The sequence below is a fragment of the Myotis lucifugus genome, unplaced genomic scaffold (genome assembly GCF_000147115.1).
Source record: "Myotis lucifugus unplaced genomic scaffold, Myoluc2.0 scaffold_895, whole genome shotgun sequence".
Taxonomy (NCBI): Eukaryota; Metazoa; Chordata; class Mammalia; order Chiroptera; family Vespertilionidae; genus Myotis; species Myotis lucifugus.
The window spans coordinates 13,217-21,088 of record NW_005871943.1 but is presented as its reverse complement, the minus strand read 5'-3'; the positions used below and the strand labels follow the sequence as shown (position 1 = coordinate 21,088).

Genomic DNA, 7,872 nt, shown 5'->3' with positions numbered 1-7,872 from the left:
TATATATCCATATACATATATATCTATGTACATATGTGTGTGTGTGTGTGTGTGTGTGTGTGTGTGTGTGTATGATGGGGCAAAAGTGGGTTTACAGTTGTTCATATGGAAAACAATACAATCATTAATAAATAATAATACAAGAATAAACTTTTGCATAGTCACAACTGTAAAGCTACTTTTGCCCCGCCCCGTACATACATTAGCATATGTTATGCATTTATGATAGGATTTGGCTCACATGCTGTGGAGGCTGAGGCCCACAGTCTCCCACCTGCACGCCGGAGAACCAGGACAGCAGGTGGTGCATTCAGGCCGTTAGAAACCTGAGAACCAGGAGCGGCCAACGTCTCTGGGCAGGAGAGGGAAGTCTGGGCTCAGGCAGAGGCCATTCGCCCTCCTTCTGCCTTTCTCTATCCAGGCCCTCAGCCTGGCTGCTGCCCACCCACACTGGTGGGAGCAAGCTTCACTCAGACTAACAATTCAAATGCTAATCCCTTCCGGACACAGCCTCACAGACACACTCTGAAGTGAGGTTTTCCCAGCTGTCTGGGCCTCCCTGGGCCCAGGCGGGTTGACATGTAAATTACCCATCACGGTGGGGCGCGGGCGGGGAGATTGCTCTCCCGGCTCTGAAGCCTCAGTCTCAAGGACGCGTCCCCGCCGTGCACACCGAGGCGTGCACCCGGGTGGGGAGTGCCCTCCCCTGTGCACACAGTGGGGAGTGAGGTGGCTGCACGCCAAGTGGGGAGTGGGGGAGCACGGCGGGGGAGGGGGACCGCTGCCGCAATGCGCGCTTTCCTGGGAGCCCAGATGGAGAGGGGGCGCCGAGCGCGCGCGCCGCGGGCTGTGCTTGCGCGCCCCCGCCTGGGGCTATAAAAGCCTCATCACCTGCGGCCACTGAGCTTCCAGTGGTCGGGAGAAGCCAGTTCACCCTCTCCAGCGCCATCTCCGCTCGACATGGACCCTGAGACCTGCCCCTGTCCTACTGGTGAGCGCCCCCCCCCCCCATGCTGCGGCACAGCGCGCCCCCGCACTCCCAAAGAATCCCATGTTCTCTGGCTTCCCACAAGGACTTTTGGGGGAAGGGACCCTTATTTCCCATTTTGGACCTCGTGAAGGGTGGGCATATCCCAAAGGGCACTGAGGTTCGGCACCGCGCCTCCTTCCTTTAGGCCTGGCCCCGCCCGAGTTTTCCCACTTGAACCTTCTCCCCGTCTAGGAGGGTCCTGCACCTGCGCTGGCGCCGACTCCTGCAAGTGCGAGGGATGCAAATGCACCTCCTGCAAGAAAAGTGAGTGTGGGACCCCTCTGCCCCTGCCTGCTCTGCTCCCCGCGCCTGTCCGGGCAACATGGAGAGACCCCGGGGGGCCCCTACTACATTGCTTCTGACTTTCCGGGACAGAGGTCCTGGGGAGGCCTGCAGATACAATCGGCCTGGCCCCACCCCCAGTGATTCATCCAGCAGGCCTGGGGCAAGACGTTTTGGAAATTCCCAGAAGATTCCAATAGGAAGCTGGAACTGAGGACTGTCATCCTGGTCTACCCCGCCCCCTTTCTCTCCCCCCTTAAACCCTCCAGTGCCTGAGGGAGCCATTAGTGAGTTTGGGGGTTGGCGATGGACTTCCCATCCCCCTCAGGCCTTTGTGGATTCCCCTTAATGTGACCTCCCCAGTTCTCCCCAGACGCAGCAGTGTCATGTGCATGGGGAGTAGGAGGTGGGAGGAGGCCTCTCTTTTCCAGGGGGTGTAAGACTAGATGACCCCATGGGTCTCCTGGACCCCCCACACCTGTACCCTCTGTGCTCCTCCTAGTCCGTCCTCCAAGCTTCTTTTCAAGGTCATGTGCCCTGTGATGCTTTTTCCGTCAGGCCCAGCTCTCCCCCAGCCGGGGCCTGACCCTGCCATCCCGGACTCCCCTGTGTGACCAGAAAGGAGACTGGGCCTCAGGCCAGTGGGTAGCGTCTGGGTTTCTTACTTCGTGTGTTAAGGCTGGGGACAGTGGAACCAGGAAGGGCCTAGGGGAGCAGTAGCAACAGGAGGGAGCCCTGGGGGGCTGCGTTGGCTCCCTAGAAACGTTACAGGGAAGAAGTGAGCCCAGGCGGCCGCTGTCAGCTCACTGGACAGTGGGAGGAGAGGGCCTTGGGGACGGGTTCAGGGGGTTAGCCGGGAGGAGCTGCCACGGCCCATGGCTCCCCTGGTCACAGGCCCATGGGGACCCTTAGAGTTTAGGAGAAAGAAAATTCACTCGAAAGGGAGGTCCGAGTGAATGTGCCCACGGAGGGGCAGGCTGGCTTCTTTGTCTCAAAGGGGTTTCCTCTGGTCTCCGAGGTGGGGATTTTGGGGGAGTGACGATCTCCATAGACCATTCCTCAGCTTTTCTAGATGGTGGTGTCCACGGATTGGTCAGCACCAGGGCAGGGGAGTCATTAGACATTGCCACCTGGTTTTGCTGCTTTTCGGGGCCTGGAGCTGAAATATAGCCGAGGCCTAGATGTTATCTCCGGGGAGGAAAGGTCAGGCTGGGACCAAACCGCAGGATCAGCGTGAGGCTGGGGGAGGGAAGGCGACCCGGGCAGCGAGGCCTGGCATTAGTTTTGCTCATTGCTGGGCACCCAGGGCTTTCCGCCCTGGTGACCTGTGTGTGGCCGTAAATTGCTCGGCTAGTCTGTTCAGCTATTTGTCTCAGGTTCTCAGCTCCACTTGCCAAGGAATTTTCCTAGCTTCCTGCTATCCTGCCTCACCAGCACTTACCTGAGGGGCTGGGGGCTGGGCACCCTCTCCCACAGGCAGCCCAGCATGCAGCTGACACACCATAGACGCTGAGTCAGACCAGGTGTGACAACAACCAGCCTCCTGGCACCTCTCCTTCTACCCCCTCCCCTTGTTTTACCCGCAGGCTGCTGCTCCTGCTGCCCGCCTGAGTGCGAAAAATGCACCAAGGATTGTGTGTGCAAAGGCGGAGAGGGGCCGGGGGCTGAGGCTCAGAAGTGCAGCTGCTGCGATTGAGATGAGGACCTGCCCCTCCAGGAAACACGTGTAAATAGTGCTGAGTGGCCCAGTGCCACCTTCCCTGCTTGGCTGTGTGTCCCCCACTCCTGCAAGTGACAATAAAGCCTATGAATGGCATAAGCCCAGGACTGGTCTCTTCTTAAAGGGGAAGGATTGGGGGGGGGGGGAGAGCGTGCCTAATCCGAGGTGCCCAGCTGAAAAGTGAAACCCTGAGACTTGGCTCCTGTTCTGTTTGGGGCTGAGATGGAGTCGGAGCACATCCCCTCCCCAGATGGCCCTAGATCCTCCTGCTAAGTCAGGGTCAACTCTGGGGAAAGGGGAGATCAGACCCATCGAGGTTTGTCTCAGTCCCTCTTCATCTGTAGCCCCCAGCTCCCAAAGCCTGTCATTTCTGGAATTTTCTAGTTGCTACAAAGCTGCCAGTTTTCAGAGACATTAAGGGGAGTCCAGGAGGCTCCGGGCCGGTCTTGGCAAACTCAGCTGCGTTTCCAAGGTCACGGCCCTGAAGAGCCCGTCTCCCTGAAACAGAGCTTTGGGCTCCTTTTCAAAGCATCTCCCGTGGCACTCTGTCTCCGAGCCCCCTTTCTTCTGGGGGAAGTAGGGCAATAAGAGCTTTTGTCCAAGGGCGTTGTGGTCCAGGCCTTGGTGAAAGACAACACCCAGCTCCGCCTGGGCGGGCTGAGGAGGGAGAAACAGGATCGGGAGAGAAAGGCTGTCCGGGAGGAAGACACAGCGCAGTGAACACGCCCGTTTTCCTCCAAGTGAGTTTTGAGTGGTCCATTCAGAAGCCCACCGGGATGTATTTTTAATAGGCTACGTTGAAAAAAAAAGAAGAGTGCGAGAAAAGCCACGCCGGCTTTGTAAAGAAACGACAAAAAAGGCTGGTCGTTTGCGAGCCCTGCTTGTTCTGCAGGAAGTGGTGTCGGCTCAGGACTAGATCGAGTGCGAGAAAAGTCACACCGGCTTTGTAAAGAAACGACAAAAAAGGCTAAACAGAAACAGACGCCTGTGCAGCTGGAAGAAGGCACAAGTGATCAAGTCAGTGGCCAAAGGGTTCACTAGTCAAGGAAACGTGTTGGGATGGTTGGCTACCGATTTACATATCATCTGTGAAAAAAAGCAAAACACAAAGCTATCGCCCTGGCTGATAGCCGGTGCTCAGTGGTTAGAGCGCCGGCCCTCGAACCGAAGGGTGGAGGGTTCATTCTGGTCAAGGGCACGTACCTGGGTTGCAGGTTCCCCACCCCAGTTGGGGTACGTACGGGAGGCAACCAATTGATGTGGCTCTCTCACATCGATGTTTCTCTCTCTCCTCTCTCCCTCCCACTCTCTCTAAAATCAACGGAAAAAAATATCCTCCAGTGAGGATTAAAAAAAGAAATCAAAGCTGTCAAAGAATTTGGAAGAGGAAAACAGGAGACTCTTTATTCCTTTGGGGTAGAGATGATTCTGCTACATAAGGCACATAAAAGAAGAGACTGATAAACTTGAGATTGCCTTGAACTCCTTCCCCTTAAGTACAGTACCTTATTGGGTCCTTAAACTCTAGAAGAATGGTATGACTACTATAACCGTTTTATACACGGGGCACTAGGGCCTAGGGTCATTTGCATGAGGTCTGTTAAAAAATAAACCAAGGCCTCATAAGAATGCTAAGTTTACTTGAGCAAACGTCCATTTGCATTGGGAAGCATCCATTCTGGCAGATAGAAAGGAGCCGCACAAGAGGAAAGACGGTTACAGGCGGAAGGGAGCAGGAATGAGGAAGTTGTAACAGGCAAAACAAAATGGGGTGATTCTTGCCATTTACTTTCCCCGGGGGGATGGCAGGGATCACTCAGGCAGATTACCTAACCAGTGGGGTCAGGTGGCTCCTGACGGACCGGTTGAAGCTCATTCAGCCTTTGAATGAGGGATCTTTTCCGTCTTTCCGTGGGATTCTGAGCAGGCAAGGACACACGCATCTCCACCAAGTCTGCCATCTCAACGTGGCCCTCCAACCCGCCTCATCGCAAGAGTATTTATGGATGCTGGACACCGAGGGTAGATGAAAAGAAATGGTCTCTGGCCCAGCCGGTGTGGCTCAGTGATTGAGCATTCACCCCTGAACCAGGAGGTCATGGTTGGATTCCTGATCAGAGCACATGCCTGGTTTTGGGCTCCATCCCCAGTAGGGAGCCTGCAGGAAGCAGCTGATCACTGATTCTCTCTCATCATTGATGTTTTTATCTCTCTCTCCCTCTCTCTGAAATCAATTTTTAAAAAAGAAAAGAAAAGGTCTCTGTCCTTCACGGAGCTCATGGACTTGTGGGAGGGTGAAACCACCGCAGAACAGCCAGAGTGAAATGTTTGATACTTTAGTGCTGGGAGACTTATAGACCATGGTTCACAGGCTCTCTGTTTTAGAGATGGGAGACTGAGGCCCAGGGATGGAGGGGGACACATAAAAGCTCTGGTAGCTTTAAGAAGGAAGAAACCCTACCAGATTGGGGGATCAGGAGGAGGCACGTAACATGGGCTTGGGGCCCTGGCCAGTGTAGCAAAGTGGTAGAGTGTCGCCCGTGGACCAAAGGGTTGCATAACGGGTCCAATTCCCAGTCAAGGGCAGGTACCTGGGTTGCAGGTGTGTTCCCCTGCTCCAGTCAGGGCACTAGTGGGAAGCAACCAATCGATTTCTCTCTCTCACGTGCCCGATCAGGGGGCTGCAACCGAGGTACGTGCCCTTAACCCGGAATCAAACCCAGGACCCTTCACTCTGCAGGTCAGTGCTCTATCCACTGACTAGGGCCCTGCTTGGTATTTCATTTGAGTTAGCACACAGGTCCCAGAGAGGTGGAAAATGTCTTTACTTACATTTTGCAATCGGCCCTAAACAAGGTGAAGACTGGGAAGGGAGGAGCCATCGAGGCGGCGATGACCCCCAATACTTTACTTGACAAATATTTATGACGCGCACCCTGTGCCCAGGGCTGGAGACACATGGCAGGGGCAACAAATGCTCTTGGAGTTTTCAACGGCAGCCTGGGTTAGGGAAGGACACCGATACGCCCGCATGTATTACAGACATGGGAAGTTCCAGGGGAAAAAAAGGACAGGGTGTCTTCCAGCACGTAGCACGGGCACCCTGCTGGAGCATGGGGCTCCGGCTCCCGGAGGAAGTGAGGTTTGAGCTGAGCTGTGAAGACATCTCCATAGGATCCGACGGTAAACACTGCCAGGACAGCCTGTTCTCTGCCGCCTCCTCACTGCACGCCCCGCCGCAGCCGCCAGCAGCCCCTCGGCCTGCCAGGGACCTTCCAGGAACCCGTTTCCCAACTCTGACCACACATTCTGGGCATTTGGAGGTTGATGATCCAGAGAGGAATCCGGGCCACCTGGCCTCTCTTCCTCTCAGCATCCCCTGGGGAAGAAAAGTTCTTGTGGGGTTTTTCCCTTCCACGTGTTCCAGAACGCGCCAGCTTGCCAGCCAACTGCCTCCTCTGCCCCTCCCTCCCCTGCCTGGCAAGGCCTCACCCTCCTCGTCCCTGACCCACTTCCTCCCAGGCTGCACTGGTCTCCTCCTCTCTGCTCCCCCGGCCCCAGAGGGTGCCTTCCATCCCAGCCATGACCCTGCTGTCACTTTTCCCTGGGCCCCGTGGTGACACTGCCCCCCTGCCCATGAGTGTCCGGAGCACCAGGCTTGTGGCTTCTTGGCTTCTATTCTCCCCTGTGGCTGGGTGATGCCTACCCTTAGAGAGCCTTCAGCATCGGCTGGGCTCTCTGATTCGAATCCCCAGGTTCTGCACTCACTCCCTAGCTCTGTGGTGACCCTGGGCAAGTTACTTAACCTCCATTTCCTCCTCTTTATTTATTTTTTAAAATGTATTTTTATTGATTTCAGGGAGGAAGGGAGAGGGAGAGAGAGATAGAAACATCAGTGATGGCCCTAGCTGGTTTGGCTCAGTGGGTAGAACGTCCGCCTGCGGACTCAAGGGTCCTGGGTTCGATTCCAGTCAAGGGTACATGTCCGGGTTGCGGGCTGGATCCCCATTAGGGGGTGTGCAGAAGGCAGCTGATCATTGATGCTTCCATCTCTCTCTCTCCCTCTCCCTTCCTCTCTGAAATCAATAAAAAAAATATATGTTTTTTTTAAAAAAAGAAAAGACATATCAATGATGAGAGAGAATCATTGATTGGCTGCCTCCTGAACACCCCACACTGGGGATGGAGCCTGCAACCCAGGCACGTGCCCTGAAGGGGAATCTAACCATGACCTCCTGGTTTATAGGTCAATGCTCAACCACTGAGCCACCAAAGGCAGGGCGATTTCCTCCTCTTTAAAATAGGAATGACAGATGGTCCCTACCTCCCAGTGTTGGTGAAATGAGACTCCCACAGAACTGGAAGACTATACTTACTATTGCTTGCCAAAGCACTGCATATATAACGGGTAGGATATGTCAATAACCGTCCCACGGGTTTCATATGATGCTACACGGTGATTAAGCCTTGACACATACAAAGAATTTTTTGGTAATCTGTTCTCTCTTCCAACGGATTATTTCTCCGAGCAGGATCCCCAGAATCCGCTTTCAGGCTCTCTAACCACTAGGGTTCAAGTACGGGGCACACGGGGTGTGGGGAGCGAGCTGCGCCGAGGTCACAGCGGGAGTTCAGAGCCGGGTGCTCGGCGCACGTCCCAAACGCCTAGTCACAGCTCTGCACCCGGCACCCCCCACCCCCCCGCGCGAGGTCGCCCCGCGCGCACCCAGGGAGGCTCCGGGCAACGGCCGCCTGGATCCGTGTGCACAGCCCGGTGCGCTCGGCCCCCTGCGCCCGCCGCCACCTCTGACTCATCGAGGGGCGTGTGCAGGCGGCGCCC

At 55.6% G+C, this 7,872-nt stretch overlaps 1 long non-coding RNA gene across 1 annotated transcript; it reads left to right on the top strand.

Moving 5' to 3' along the window:
• The first annotated feature begins 262 nt into the window (after positions 1-262).
• Positions 263-3,131, top strand: LOC102436853. Its single transcript, XR_330800.3, has 3 exons — positions 263-991; positions 1,223-1,294; positions 2,899-3,131. It is a non-coding gene; the product is annotated as an uncharacterized LOC102436853 (long non-coding RNA).
• Positions 3,132-7,872: the final 4,741 nt, after the last annotated feature.